Source organism: Aotus nancymaae, unplaced genomic scaffold (assembly GCF_030222135.1).
Source record: "Aotus nancymaae isolate 86718 unplaced genomic scaffold, 86718_ANA_hifiasm-v0.15.2.pri h1tg000079l, whole genome shotgun sequence".
NCBI classification, from domain to species: Eukaryota; Metazoa; Chordata; class Mammalia; order Primates; family Aotidae; genus Aotus; species Aotus nancymaae.
In genome coordinates this window covers 15,208,233-15,225,151 of record NW_026988494.1, presented here as the reverse complement: position 1 = coordinate 15,225,151, position 16,919 = coordinate 15,208,233, and positions in this window count along the sequence as shown.

Here is a 16,919-nt window from a genome sequence, read left to right as displayed (position 1 = left end):
GCCTAGGGACTTGGTGCCTTGCATCCCAGCTGCTCCAGCCATGACTGAAAGGGGCAAAGGTACAGCTTGGACCATGGCTTCAGAGGGTGCAAACCCCAAGCCTTGGCAGCTTCCACATGGTGTTGAGCCTGTCGGTGCAAAGAAGTCAATAAATCAGGTTTGGGAACCTCCGCCTAGATTTCAGAAGATGTATCGAAATGTCTGGATATCCAGGCAGAAATTTGCTGCAGGGGTGGGACTCTCACGGAGAACCTTTGCTAGGGCAGTGTGGAAGGGAAATGTGGAGTCGGAGCCCCCACACAGAGTCCCTTCTGGGGTGCCATCCACTGGAGCTACGAGAAGTGGGTCACCATCCTCTAGACCCTAGAATGGTAGATCCACCCATAGCTTGCACCGTGTACCTGGAAAAGCCACAGATACTCAATGTCAGCCTGTGAAAGCAGCCAGGAAGGAGGCTGTACCCTGCAAAGCCACAGGGATGGAGCTGCCCAAGACCATATGAACCCATCTCTTGCATCAGCATGACCTGGATTTGAGACCTGGAGTCAAAGGATATTATTTTGGAGCTTTAAAATTTGACTATCCTTCTGGATTTCAGACTTGCATGGGCCCTATAAATTTGTTTTGGCAAAATTTTCCCATTTGGAATGGCTGTATTTACCCAATACCTGTACCCCCCCACCCCCCACCTTGTATCTAGGAAGTAATGAGTTGCTTTTGATTTTGCAGGCTCATAGGTGGAAGGGACTTGCCTTGTCTCAGATGAGACTTGGGACTTTGGACTTTTGGATTAATTCTAGAATGAGTTAAGACTTTGGGGGACTGTTGGGAAGGCATGATTGGTTTGGTTTTGAAATGTGAAGACATGAGATTTGGAAAGGGAAGAATGATATGGTTTGGTTCTGTACCCCCACCCAAGTCTCACCTTGTATTGTAATAATTCCCACATGTCAAGGGTGGGGCCAGGTGGAGATAATTGAATCACAGGGGCAGTTCCCCCCATACTGTTCTCATGATAGTGAGTTCTCACAAGATCTGATGGTTTTTATAAGCATCTGGCATTTCCCCTGCTCATATATTCTCTCTTTACCTGCTGCCATCCATGTAAGATGTGACTTGCTCCTCCTTGCCTTATGCCATGATCGTGAGGCTTCCTCAGCCATGTGGAACTATAAGTTGATTAAATCTCTTTCTTTTGTAAATTGCCCAGTCTCAGGTATGTTTTTATCAGCAGCGTGAAAACAGACTGATACAGCACCTATATACCATCAACATAATTTCTGCTGGTATTGTGAAGTCTTCCAAGGCCTCCTGTGATGGTTAATTTTGTGTTAATTTGGCTAGGCCATGGTATGTATGTATTTGCTCAAACACCAGTCTGCATGTCTTTGTGAAAATCTTTAAAAAATTTAAATCAGTAGATTTTGAGCAAAGCAGATGTCCCTCCTGTTAATGGGAGTGAGCTTCATCCAATCAGTTGAAGGCCATGGGAGAAAAGACTGAGGCCCCTGAAGCAGAGGAATTGTGCTTTCAGACTGCAATGTCAACCCCTCCCTGGGTCTCCAGACTGCTGGCCTGCCCTGCAGGTTTTGGACTTGCTAGCCCCTACAATTGTGTGAACCAATTCCTTAAAATCTTTCTTTTTTCTACTTTCACATCTCATTCATTTTATTTTATTTTTTTTGGTTCTTTGGAGAACTCTGACTAATATACCACCTATGTCTTTAACCACTGTAGGCTGCTGCAGGATTGGAAATTAACTGGAATCTACTTTCTGTCTTTTGCCATACACATGTTAAGTGGATTAATATCTTAAAGACTCCTAGTATTTCAGCTGGGAAATGACATAAGCAATATTCAAATGTAAATTATATCATTTATATGGGTCCTAAAATTTTTAATCTTTGTTTAGATGAACCAGTACTACTGATTTTTTTCTTGTTTTGGCTTTTTAGAAAAGTACCAAGCATACAAGTGAAATATAATTGAATATAAAAGAAGAAATGAAGAAATGTGTTTTCTTTTCTTTCAAATGCTAAATTTTTTAATTAGCTGGTCAAGGTCAGTCAGCAAGAGGGACAAAATTAATGGTCACTACAGCTATTAACAAAACAGGGACAGTGAAACTAGTTTCATTCTTTCCCCCAATATCTTTAAATGAACATCTTAGCAGTACTTGTGTCTTTGTGTTGGTTTTATAAGGAGATACTATTTCAAGGAGAAACTGAATCCTGGTGATGTAAAATGGAAAAGTAATGAAAATGTGTTTCCATCTCAAGCTTCCTGTTCATTTCAACAAAATTATTTTCTCATTATACCTTAGTTGTAGGTACCACGGTGGCATAATTATTTTTTAGCGGAAAGAAGAGATCAGCAATGGGACAGCATTTTGTCCAATTTCACACTAAGGAACATGATCATCAATTTTTTTTCTTCTCTCTAGCTTATACTAACAGGAATGCAAGGATTACACAAAATAATTGCATGAATGATGACTTCCTGCCAATATAAAATGTCACTGAACACAATGGCAGGGCCTATTTCCAAATGACTGCTGACTTTCTGGTCTGACCTATGAATATAAATCACATAAGCTACTTAAAGCTGGAATCATAATCTTTCAAGATTAAAATGATGAAAGGTTTAAAGCTGGCCTGATGCCACATTTCAATTTCCTGTTGTACCTTCAGGGCATAGTGTGGTGAATTTTGGAAAATTGTTCTTTTCGATGTTTTTTTCAGATACTTTTGTGCAATTCATTCCAACTTAGCCACTGTCATATTTTAAAAGCTGGCTAGTTTTTGGTTAGTTAATATGTATGAAGAAACCTGACACTTTAGTATGGTTTTCTCATTTATTTGTAATGAGGCCATGTAGCATAGAGTCTAAGAGCACAGATTTTGGAAAGAGAGAAGAATAGGTTCTTTTTTTTTATTAGTTCAGTGATGTGGGACAAGTTAATTAGCATCTAGATAAAAATTATAAATAAAGGTGCTTTAAGAATCATCTCGAATGAGATGATGCATGTACTTACTGTGGTACTGGTCACTATGGTATCAATTAAGAACATAAACACATTTTCACTTTAATGAGTACTAGGCATTCCCAAATTAATATGTCTAGTGCTGGACCCTGATCTCCACTCTTAGTGTACCTCACCTGCAACTCTCCCCATCTCAGGTGGGGAAACTTCATCTTTCTACTTTCTCAGGCCTAACCTTTTTCATATCCCACATCAATCCTTGAGGAAAGCCTTTGAATCTATTTCCAAAATATTTCAGGAATGTAACCGCTACTTCCACTACAGTCACTGTGATCGAATACATCATCATCTTTCAGCTGGCTGACTGCAATGGCCTCCCAATCTGTTTCTCTGCTTCCACCCTTGACCCACTATAGTTTATTTTCAATAGAGCAACTTTAGTGTTCTTTTCAAAAATATGTAATGGATCATGTCACATCAGCTCAGAAACCTCTAGTGGTTACTTATTTCTCTCAGAGTAAATGCCCAAGTCCTTAAAGGCTCATCTGGTTCTCTGTGTTTTAGGCACTATAATTCCTGCATTAGCATCTCTGTGACCTTGCCACCACCTCCTGTCCCTCATGTCCCCTTTACCTGGGCTCTGGTGTCACCGTCTCAGGGAAGCCTACCTTGACTGCAGAACTCTTAATTCCTCTTACTTTCCTATAATTTTCCATAGCATTCACCACCTTTTCATACATCCGATAATGTATTATTTATATGTTATTTACCATATGTTTATCATGTTTTTTGTCTCTGTCTTTCCTCTAAAATATAAAGCCCACAGTAGCCTAGATTTTTTCACTTTTCCTGGACGTATACCCGGTTCCTAGAACAATGCCTGTCACGTAGGAAGTCGATGCATTGTCATTTATTTATAATCAATCTGATGATGGTTCGTTATCATTTAACTATTTCACAGAACATTTTCATTTATATTATTTCCTTTTGGCTTATAAATTGTCTTGCCTAGTAAATAACACCACGTAAATTGCACAGCAAAGATTTGAATTTAGGTTTTCTGAGGCCATTCTTATTCCTCTTCTTCTATTTAATTTGCATTTTATACAAGCTGATCTAGCAAAAGAGATCTTCAGAACTAATTATCCACAGACACTATGTCAAGCGTGTATCAGTTAGAATGAATTCAGTTGCATGTAACACAAAACCTAAATCAAGTGAGTTAACACCATAATGCAATTAATTTGCTCACAAAATAGGAAGTTCTGAATTAGGAAAGGCTTTGCAGTTGGCGGATCCAGAGGAGCAATCATTCATCAAGAACTTAGCTTTTCCTAGTTCCCTGAATTCCCCTTCTCCAGTTTCCATTTTATCCTAAGCTGCTTCCCCTTTAAATTGTAGGATTGCTGTCAGTAGCATTGGTCTGAATGCCTCCTTGTTCTTATTCAATAGAAGGGAGTGTGGATTTTTCTAAGACTGTCTTAAGAGGTAGAAGATTTTTCATAATTCCCAGCGAAATTTTCCTTCTAAATCATGAACCTTAAGTGGGTCATTTACCCATTCCTGAACCAATCTGTATTTCCAGAAAAATCCCTTGTGCTGATGATTTAAGGTCGATGCTTCTGAACCAACTAACAAAAACAAGAAAAAAAATAAAGGAATCTCATGAATGGTTTCACTGAATACAGGCCTAGCTCTGTTAAACAGTACTGTTGCTATGGAATTGTGTGGGGGAAAGGTGAAATGAATGTTTAGGGAAATTGGATTATGATGTGCAATACAACTTTTTTAACAAAATACTTTAGTGTTAAATATGTATATATTTATAATATGAATAATTTAATATGTTATATAATATATAAGCATATATATTATATATATGAATATATATGTTCAGATTCCAAGAAGAAATAAGTATCTGGATGAGAGAATAGACTGTTTGTTACTCACAGAACATGACAGTTCTCACAGAGCTCCAATCTCTATGGGGTGGCACAGTAAAGGCCTTATATTACCCTGCACATGCAGAAGATATTCATGCAGAAGGTATTATACCTCAAGAGAGGAACTCTGAAATTTTGATTCTTGGAAGTCAAGTAGACTGGCTGGTGTAACATCCCATCTTCCCTCCTATAGAGAGAGAGGGAGAGAGAGAGAGGGACACCTTTTCCCTTTATGCTGGAATGTAAACAGATCTTCTCCAACGAGGAAAGGGAAAGTTAGCCTGGAATATAAGCAAATGGCTGTAGGGAGATAACACTACATTTCTCTGGAACAATATATTCTCTCTAACTTCCAAAGCATATTTGTTCTTAGGCATCCTTTAACCAATGCCCTTTGTTCAGAAAGCCTAGATTGTCCAGAAATCTAAAAATATTCATAGAAAATAATCTCCTGATAGCTAAACAAAATTCTTCCAATAGAGATTATAGAGTGGCATAATAATCTGGTAGGCAGTGAAGTATTGGAAATCCTTATGCTTTGATGAGATCAAGTTGAATTGAATTGCCACATGTTTCTCAACACTTACCTCTTTTAGAACTTAAGTGACAAAAACATTTTATGTCTTCATTTTATTAACTCAAAGACAAATCACTTAGTATAAACTAAGAGCAAGTCAATACTGAGAAGTGATTAGAACATTGCCTTTTCCTAAGGGAGCATACAAATTAATAAAAAGTTCAGTTGACCCTTGAACGATGCCAGAGTTAGAGACATCAACTCCCTGTGCAGTTGAAAATTTGAGTATAGCTTTTGACTACCCAATAGCTTAACTACTAATAGCCTACTCTTGACCAGAAGCATTATTTATAACATAAAGTCAATTAATACATATTTTGTATGTCATATATATTATATACTATAACCTTACAATAACATAAGTTAGAGAAAAGAAAATGTTATTAAGAAAATACAAGGAAGAGAAAATACTGTTACGGTGACACTGTACTTGTGAACACCAGAAATTTATTCATCTGTTTCAATGTGAATTGTCTTTCTGAAATGGCAGCAACCACAGTGGCAGACCTTAATCTATAGTACATGTCAAGCAATTCAACTTTTTCTTGTAATGTCACAACTTTGCTCCTTGGGAACACCTCCAGTATCACTATTAGCACTTCGTATGGGTCCCATGGTGTTATTTAAGGCTTATGGCATCGCACTAAACAAAATGAAAGCTATGGGAGAACCACGAGAGATCAGTTTTTACTGTGACATTTACTGGAGAGAGGAACAGCTCATGTTGGATGATTAGTGACACATGATGTTTTAAGTGGATACTCATGATACGAGCTCACTGTAACAGCAGCAGGAGGTGGCTATGAAATTATTACAGTAATAAAGTATGTACCAGTTAATTTTATGCAGTTATGATTTTATACTGTATTAATGTGTCTTTTGACTGTGAATGCAGTTATGTCCATTCTGTATTTGTGTATTTATTGAAAAAAATCCATATATAAGTGGACTCATGCAGTTCAAACCTGGGTTGTTGAAGGGTCAACAGTACAGAAGGTTTCCATGATCTGCGCTTTTGCTTTCTGATGCTTCAGTTACTTGAGATCAACAGGGATTTAAAACTGTAAGTGGAAAATTCCAGAAATAAACAATTCGTAAATTTTGAATCACTCGCTGTTCTGAGTAGTTTAATGAAATTGTTTACCAACCTGCTCCAGCCAGCCCAGGATGTGGATCATCCCTTTGTCCAGCATTTCCATGTTGTCTGTGTTATTGGCCTGTTAGTTACTTAGTGGCCTTCTTGGTGGCCAGATGGACTGTCATGGTGTTGTGGTGCTTGGGTTCAAGTCACGCTTATTTTACTTAATAATGTCCCCAAAGTGCAAGAATAGTGATGCTGACAATGTAGATATGCCAAAGGAAAGTCATAGAGTGCTGCTTTTCAGACAGAAGTATGTGTGTGTCGGGGGAACCAAAGCAAAAACAGACAAATGGGATATCAAGTTAAAGAGTTTCTGCACAGCAAAGGACACAAGAAACAAAGTAAAGAAGGAACCCACAGAATGGGAGAAAATATTTGCAAACTACCCATCTAACAAGGGATTTGTAAGCAGAATATATAAGGAAGTGAAACAACTCTATAGGAAAACAATGTAATGATCCAGTCAAAAAAGGGCAAAAGATTTGAATAGACATTTCTCAAAAGGAGACATACAAATGGGAAGCAGACATATGAAAAGGTGCTCAACATAATGGCCCATCAGAGAAACGCAAAGCAAAACTACACTGAGATATCATCTCACCCCGGTTAAAATGGCTTTTATCCAAAAGTCGGGCAATAACAAATGCTGGCAAGGATGTGGAGAAAAGGGACCCCTTGTACACCACTGTGAGCAGGAATGTAAATTAGCACAACCACTATGAAGAACGGTTTGGAGGTTCCTAAAAAAACTGAAAGTAGGGCTACCATATGATCCTGCAATCCCATTGCTGGGCATTTACCCAAAAGAAAGGAAATCAGTACAGTGAAGAGATATCTGCTCTCTCATGTCTTTTGCAGCACTGTTCCCAATACCCAAGTTGTGGAAGTAAACTAAGTGTCCAACAACAGGTGAATGGATAAAGAAGATGAAGTACATGTGCACAATGGAATGCTATTCAGCCATAAGAGAGGAAGAGATCCTGTCATTTGCAGCAACATGGTTGGAATTGGAGGTTGTTAAGTGAAATAAGCCAGATGCAGAAAGACAAACATTGCATGTTCTCACTTATTAGTGGGATCTAAAAGTCAAAACAATTGAACTCATTGACATAGAGATTAGAAGAAGGTTTCCCAGAGATTAATGGGTACAAAAAAATAGAAAGAATAAATAAGACCTCGTATTTGATAGCACAACAAGGTGATGATAGTCAACAATAACTTAATTGTACATTTTAAAATAACTGAAAGAGTGTGATAGGATTGTTTGTAACACAAGGATAAATGCTTGAGGGACTAGCTACCCCATTTCACATGATGTGATTATTAGACATTGCATGTCTATATCAAAATATCTTATGTAGGCCGGGCGTGGTGGCTTATGCCTGTAATCCCAGCACTTTGGGAGAGTGAGGTGGGCAGTCCACTTGAGGTCAGAAGTTTGAGACAAGCCTGGCCGACATGGTGATACCCCATTTCTACTAAAAATACAAAAATTAGCTGGGTGTGGTGGTGGGTGCCTATAATCCCAGCTACCTGGGAGGCTGAGGCAGGAGAATCGCTTGAACCCAGGAGATGGAGGTTGCAGTGAGCCGAGATTGCACCACTGCACTCCAGCCTGGGTGACAGAGACTCCATCTCAAAAAACAGAAACAAAAACAAAAACAACAAAATCTTGTGTATCCCGTAAGTATATACTCCTATGTACCTACAAATATTAAAGATATTATTTTTTAAGAAAGAGAAAAGGTGAAAGTTCTTGACTTAATAAGGAAAGAAGAAAGGAATCATGTCCTGAGGTTGCCAAGATTTATGGTACAGACAATCTTCTATCTGTGAAATTGTGAAGAAGGAAAAAGAAATTCATGCATATCTATATCTATATCTATATCTATATCTATATCTATATCTATATCTATATCTATGTAGAGAGAGAGAGAGAGAGAGCTTGGTATACATAGAGTTTGGTACTGTCCACAGTTTCAGCTATCCATTGGGGGTCTTGAAACACATCTCCTGTGGATAAGGGGAGACGACCGTAACTGTCATTTAAGTAGATTAAACTCCCTTTCTTGGTTTCATTCTTGCATGAGTTGACAATTTAACAACTCTCATTTCTTATCTTAATTAAAATGCTTTTCCCCTCTCTCACTCCCCTGGAAATCTCTTTCATTTTTCTCCATCAAACTAATTCTGTTTATTGAAATCTTCCTGGAAAATTGTGCATAGCTGTATTCACTGTAAGGTTCTATCCATTTCAGTTATATTAATTTCTAATTCTGGAGAGCTATATGAGAGTCTTTGTATGTTTTTGCACTTCTGCTACATGTTTTATTAGAATTTTAAAAAGCCAGCAGTTATTAAATGCTTACTAGGTATGAGGCTTTTTGCTTTTTCTTATAGTCTCTCATTTAATCCTCACAAGGACATTAGAGGGTAATGCTCTAGCTTTACAACTGGTAAACTGTAGGCAAGAAGAAAGTGGGTAATTTTACAGCAGTCACATAATTAGCAAGTGGCAGAGCTTGTGCTTATCAAATAAAAAAATGCACACGGAAGCCCAGTGTGGGGGCATGTGTCTGTAGTCCCAGCTCCTCGGGAGGCTGAGGTGGGAGGATTGTTTGAACCCAGATGTTGGAGGTGACAGTGAGCTCTAATTGTGCCACTGCACTCCAGCCTGGGTGATACACCAAGATCTTGTCTCAAAAACAAACAAACAAACAAAAGAAAAAGGAAAGTGTATATGTCCGCAGAGTGCCCTTTGCAAGCTATGTACCGCCTCGCAAGTTGCTAGGGTTAGAATTATTTATTCTTCCATCTCTCCTATTAGATTTGAAATGACTTTAGGGTAGGTAGGAAATTGCAAAGTGAGAAATTTTCTACAGTCTTTGCCCCTATGTTCCCAGAATAATTCATATTTAGTCTTGAGTGACCAGATGATTATCTTTGCTTAGAAAAGCAATTGTTTCATGAGTTCAAGAAAAGCAAAAAATCTAACATTCACTAGCAAATGCCAGCAGCAGTACAAGCCAAACTATCTTGCTCATGAAAGTTTAGCAGAGTCCTGGTAAAGAGGCAGTTGCTTCTCTTTAGGCAATTTACTCGCCACTTCACAGCCACTGCCAGTAACTTTGCCAAGCTAGTCCCGGCTGTTCTATAACCCACTCTTTAATGTAGATCATTTACCAGAAGTAAATCTATCTTACAATGGTCATCCTTCAAATGACTTGGAGAAAGACTCAAGGCAGCAATTATTCAACTTTATTGCTTCAGTGACTAAAGCATTTTTTGCTTTAATGGGCTGCCAAGCTATATAGAGAGAAAGTGCTGGTGGCAGGACTGGAAAGAGGAGAACACATTGAGAGTTAGAAAGCAAACTCCACTCCCTGGGGCTTCAGCTGAATAGCTGGCTTTGAGATTTGCGTGTTTCATGAAACTCTCCTATTGGCAGCTACGATTGGCTATTTGACCCTCTTTATCACCTGTTCATGTTAACACAGAGGTTCACAGTGTTGTTTCTTGTCAAAAGAACTATGCTAAGATAGAGAAGCCTAATTGCGTATTTTGTCAGGCTGATATTAACAACCAAGGGGAAGGCAGAGCACCAAAACAAATTGTGTGGAGTGAACATTTTACAAAGGTGGCAACCCATGGCGCACAGTGCCCTGAAATGATGGGATTCGGGCAAAACAACCCAGATCTCAGATTTATTTGTTTCCTCCTGTTTACTTTCTGTGGGCAACAGGTGCCTAACGTATCATTTCAATAGGAACAAATCACTATTTTTTTTCTAATTCAGGGGTGCTGTTATCAACAGATAGAAGTGTATTAAGTGCATCTCAAAAGAACACTCCAAATGGATAAGGTAATAGGTATTTGATCCCTAATGAAGACTTTTATCTCACTTTCTATTACTCTAACTGTGTATTATATTGCCTCAGGTCAATTTGACTCACAATATTGTTGAATACAGTACCATTTAAACTAGCTCCAGGAAATTTGGTCTGCCTTACATGATTTTGTACTTAGCTATGGAGGATATAATGTAAGATTTAAGGCAGTTGAAAACAAAGAACCCAGCTGGTGATTTCAAGGCTATGGTTCTTTTTAGGTTGAGAAAGAAATGAAAAAAAAAAAAAAAAGGTTCCTATGACTATCTCTATGAGATTCAGCTACAATTATAACTTCAACACAAAGGGTCATGAACTAGAATTAAGCAGAGAAATAAATTGAAGCTCTAATTTTCTTTTTCACAAATAATAGTAGAGGTACAAAATAGCTTGTTAAAGGTAGTGATGTCCAAACTGAGTCTGACATACTTGAGTGAACAACAAAAAAAGAATAAAACTTTACTGAAGAAAGAAGTTTGAAGCAGTGGGATTTAGTGTCAAGGTTTTTAAAGGGTATATATAGTCTTTATTTTTCTTGGGTAATTCTAACATTAGATCATTATATAGAATTTTCCTTCTTCCTTTTGTTTTTAGAAAGAGAGAGATGATAGTTTCTCACTATGTGACTAGTCTGTTCTTAAACTCCTGGGCTCAGAAGATCCTCTTGCCTCTGCTGGGACTACAGATGTGTGCCAATGTATTCAGCTTTAATATACAGTATTTTATTAAACTGTCCATGACTTGTATAGTAATAAAAATTACCCTAAGAATTATTGCAGAGAATATATGAATTTTATAGTTTATTTTCTTACATTTTAAACAACATGCTTTCCTAGGATTTTGCATCTTACATTTGACAAAGATACAAACTAAGATTTGACTAAGAAATAAGATACATTAATAATTTAGTACATATAATTTTTTTAATAGAACAAAGTTTATGGCCAGTTCCTTTTTTTTTTTTCTTTTTCTTTTTAGATGGAGTCTCGTTCTGTCTCCCAGGCTGGAGTGCAGTGGCATGATCTTGGCTCACTGCAACCTTTGCCTCCTGGGTTCAAGCAATTCTCCCAACACAGCCTCCCAAGTAGCTGGGACTACAGGCACCTGCCGCCATGCCCAGCTGATTTTTATATTTTTAGTAGAGACGAGGTTTCACTATGTTGGCCATGCTGGTCTCAAACTCCTGACCTCAAGTGATCCGCCCACCTCGGCCTCCCAAAGTGTTGGGATTACAGGCGTGAGCCACCGCACCCAACCTAGTTCTGTTATATGGTAGCTTCTGTGGTCTAGTTTCAAGTTATATGCAAGACATTTTTTTCTTCCTAAAACTTTTAAAGCTCACAGATAATATTGATATGTAGCCTATGTAAGATCAGGAATGGTAATATTATCATAAAAGAGGGGGATTGCAGGTGGAATGTCTAAAAAGTAGTGAAAATATCAGGAGATGACAAATAAAAATGTTTGCATATTATTCTCTGTTGAGAAAAGTTGTGATACTGTTTTTACGTTGGGTAGGAGAAGAGTTCAGTAATCAATGACTGCCATGGAATAGAGAAATGTGGGATATTTGTCATTTATTTGCTGAAGTTGTAAGTAAAAGAGTGCCTTGATTATATTCTAAAGAGTAGAGAATAGTAATTCATTAGGGTAGCATAGGTTGATAGAAATATTCTGTAAGTGACTGCACTATTTAATATTCTTACCAATATGAAGGTTCTTTCCAATTTCTCCAAGTCTTTAGCATTTTCTGCATTTGATTTATTGATATTCTAGGGGTGTGAAGTGGGATTCCATTGTGGTGTTAATTTGACTCTCCCCAATGAATAATGATGATGAACTTCTTTTCATGTTTGTGTTGGCCATTTCGATATCATCTTCTCTGATGAAATGTCTGTTAAAATCTTTTGCCCATTATTTTTAGTGTTTTTATTTTAAAAGATGGGGTCTCACTCTGTTGCTTAGGCTGGAGTGTGCAGTGGTATGATCATGGCCCATTGCAGCCTCCGCCTCACAGGCTGAAGTGATCTACCTCATTCTCCCGAGTAGCTGAGACTACAGATGTGCACCACCACATTTGGCTAATTTTTTAAAAAATATTTTTTTGTAGAGACAAAGTCTTGCTATGTTGCCCAGGCTAGCCTTGAAGTCCTGGACTTAAGCCGTCTTCTCATCTCTACCTTCTAAAGTGCTAGGACTACAGGTGTGAACCACTGTGCCCAGCGTTTGACCACTTTTTAATTGGGTTGTATGCCATCTTAATTATGGAGTTGTAAGAGTTTTTCTTTTTATACTTTAGATACAAGTTTATTATTGGAGATATGATTTTAAAACATTTCTTCTAGTCCATGGCTTGTCTTTTTACTTTCGTGATTGTATGTTTTGAAGTGAAAAGCTTTTGAATTTCAATGATGCCTATTTATTAATGTTTTCCTTTATTACTTGTGTGTTTGCTTTTGTAAAATTATTACATAATCCAAGATCACTACTCCTATGTTTTCTTCTGAGAGTTTATAGTTTAGTTTAGTTCTTACTTGTAAGTCTACAATCTAGTTCAAGTTACTCTTTGCATATGGTGTGAAGTAAGGGTTCAAGTTCATTACTCCACATGTAGGTATCTAATCATCTCAGCACCATTTGTTGAAAAAACAACTCTTTCCTTTACTTAAAGGTATTAGTACCTTTGTCCAGGGAGCGTTTCTTGTTGTGCATAATTCTCATAGCAAATCAATGCACTTGAATCTGGCTACTATATACTGCAGTTAGTATCCTCATCAGGTTCACAAAGAAACTGAAAGGCAATGCTAAACCTATACATTTCTGATATATAAGACACTGTGCTTTTGTGTTAAGTCCTTGATATTATACAGGCCATATCTAAATACAGGGCAGTGGCTATAGACATTAATCAAATAATAATATATGTATGGTTATGAACTGTGGTAAGTGCTGAAATTATTTTTGTTTCTAAAAATATAATTCAATAGTAAAGCTATTATCAACTGTGCTTTTCTTATAGTACTGGGATATACATTGCTAATTGCTTTTATATTTTTAAACCTGGAAAATAGTCATATTCGTTAGTTTAGTCATAGTCATATTCATAATTTTAGTTGTGTTGGTTGTAAAAAAAAAGCTGCATAATAAAAGTCTTCTAAAAATTCAGTGGAAATGAATTTATTCATTAGATTCCATTGAACCCTGAGTTAAGTGTTGGGCATCTATATTATTCTTTTGCAAATGTTTGCATTTTAATTTTTCTTTGAGGGTTAAATCTGAGATGGACTTTGTTCTCGTGCCTCTGAGTAAGTCAGTGTGCCTTAACTCTGTGCCTCAGCGTTATTTTGTCTTAAATCGTGGTATGAATCTCATACAATTCTTGTGAGGATAAAATATGTTAATTTATATAAAATACTAAAAACAGTGCTTGATGCATAGTAAGCGTTGACTACTATCCATCACTTGAATGTAAGCCCTTTGAGGGCAGAGATTTTTGTTACTTGAATTTATTAATATATTCTAACCCCTTAAACACATACCTGACACATACCTTGTGTTTAAAAACTGTAGAATGAATTATATAAGACAGAAAATGCTAGTTTTTAATAGGGCAAATTGTGGGAATTTTGTTAGACTTACGGTAATGGGCTCATCCTGTCACTGAAAATCTTTTCCCTATTCTCTCTCCCTCTTTTTTTTTTTTTTGAGATGGAGTTTTGCTCTGTCACTTAGGCTGAAGTGCAGTGGTTTGATCTCGGCTCAGTGCAAGCAAAAACCATTTCATTTTTTAATTTATTAATTCACCAAAGGTTTTTTTTTGTCATTGTTTTTTTGAGATGGAGTCTCACTCTGTCACCCAGGCTGAGCATAGTGGTGCTATCTCGGCTCACTGTAACCTCCACTTCCCAGGTTCAAGAGATTCTCCTGCCTCAGTCTCCCAAGTAGCTGGGATTATAGGCACCTGCCACCATGCCAGGCTAATTTTTGTATTTTTAGTAGAGACAGGGTTTCACCACCTTGACCAGGCTGGTCTCAAACTCCTGACCTCTGCTGATCCACCTGTCGTGGCCTCTCAAAGTCCTGGGATTACAAGCGTGATCCACCGTGCTGGGCCCCCATTCTTTACCTGTTATGACTTGCAAGAGTGTATGATGTGCTAATAGGGTACACCAGATTGGAGTTACTTTTGTAAACCCTAGATTTGGAATGATGTCATATAAGAGAATGGGCAGTTTTACAAAGACTTACAGACTAAATTGAGATACATGTAGAGCAACTCATAAATAAAATTGGAAAACAATCCTGTTCTCCCAACATACCCACTTAAAAAACAGACACAATTTTTTCAATTTTGGAGAAAAACTCTGGCAGAACTACCAGATGGTAGTGAGGAATGTGAAGTAAAAGTGTGGCAGAGAAAAGATGAGTTGGAATGAAAACACCCCTTGGCTTTTGCACAGTTCCCTACAAATGTATTGAATTTCCAATAACATTTAGGATGTTTTGAGAGATGAAGAATCCATTTCTAGAAATAAATTTAAATTTGAATCCCATAGTCAGAGACGCCTTGGAAACTCTCATTGTTTGCTACTTGGAGCTGCATATCGTCAAGTCTAGATTCTATCAAATGAAGATTCTTTAAAAGCAAAGAGAAATTTGATCACTGCATGGAGTAGGTAAAGTCAATTGCTGAAATGAATAGGAAAAGGACACAGTTTCAAAGAGAAAGTGAGAGTATCAGAGTTGGCTCTTTCAATATGCTTCTTGACAGATGTGCCATCTTCCAGCTTCTTTTCTCGAGTGAGTTAAGGAAGCCAGTCTCTAACAAAGAAGGACTCTCATGTGTCTCCCTGTATGGAAGACAGCGCCTCTAATCACCTTTGGTTACTTTTAAAAGCACTTGTTCTTGTGGCTTGAGCTCTTGTCGTTTTCAAGAAGAAGTCTGAGGAAAGCAAATATATTTATTTTCAGAAACCAAAGAGGCAGATGCCATTAAAATGTGTCCAATACATCTTTTAAAATGGAAATATAATGTTAAATGTCTTTGGAGCAAGTGACTTAATAATGCAAGGTGTTGCCTTGCAATCTGGATTAATTCTCTTATTCTAATGTCTTCCTGTTATTTCAATGGGTTTGCTGTGATCTAAATATGTATATATTGATTGAAATTTTGATTTGTTTTGAGAGAAGAACAATTCTTGTTCAGGTCAATTCTGTAGATTTATCCTCTACAGGCAGGAAGTGGATGACAAGTATGGCTGAGGTTCTCCTAGGAAGTTCAGTATCTGCCATACTGGGCATTGGCTGGGAGATGAGGATTGTGGATCTAGTTTTCATAAAATCAAACCAAGCCAAACAAAGTAAAAAAAAGAAATAAGGGAAAGCCGAGAGGTTGCCAAGCAACCAAAATTGGGAATTCTTGCTTCAGTTGGAGGAGAGTTCATGAATCTGATATCATAATAATAAGATAATGCTACATCTGTGTGAGTACTTTCAGCTGTGGAAGCTTTCTCACCTGCGTTATTACATGTGATCCTCAGAACATGGTTAGGGCAATGGCAGGGCAAGTTGTGTCTTCATTAAAACCATTTGTCAGTGGTGAAACTGAGTGTATTAGTTTCCTAGGGCTGCCATAACAAATGTCCACAAACATGGTGGCTTCAAACCACAGAAAGTTATTCTCTTATAGCTCTGGAAGCTACAAGTCAGAAATCAAGTCAGTAGGGCTGTGATCCTTCTGGAGACTCTAGGGCAGCGGTCCCCAACCTTTTTGGCACCAGGGACCTGTTTTGTGGAAGACAGTTTTTCCATAGACAGGGGATGGGGATGGTTTGGGAATGATTCAAGCACATTACATTTATTGTGCACCTTATTTCTATTATTATTACATTGTAATATATAATGAAATAACTATACAACTCATCATCATGTAGAATCAGTGGGAGCCCTGAGCTTGTTTTCCTACAACTAAACGGTCCCATCTGGAGGTGACGGGAGGCAGTGTCGGATCATCAGGCATTAGATTCTCATAAGGAGCATGCAACCTAGATCCCTCATATGCCAGTTCACAATAGGATTTGTGCTCCTGTGGGAATCTGTGAATAATGATGCTGCTGATCTGACAAAAGGCAGAGCTCAGGTGGTAATGCAACAATGGGGAGTGGCTGTAAATACAGATGAAGCTTTGCTAGTTTACCCACCTCTCATTTCCTGTTGTGCAGCCCAGTTCCTAATAGGCTAAGGACCAGTCCAGTCCATGGCATGGGGAATGGGGACCCCTACTCTAGGGTATAATTGATTTCTTGCCTCTACTGGCTTCTGATGGCTGCCAGCATACCCTGCCTTGTGGCCACGTCCCTCCCATTTCTGCCTCTGTGACCACATTGCC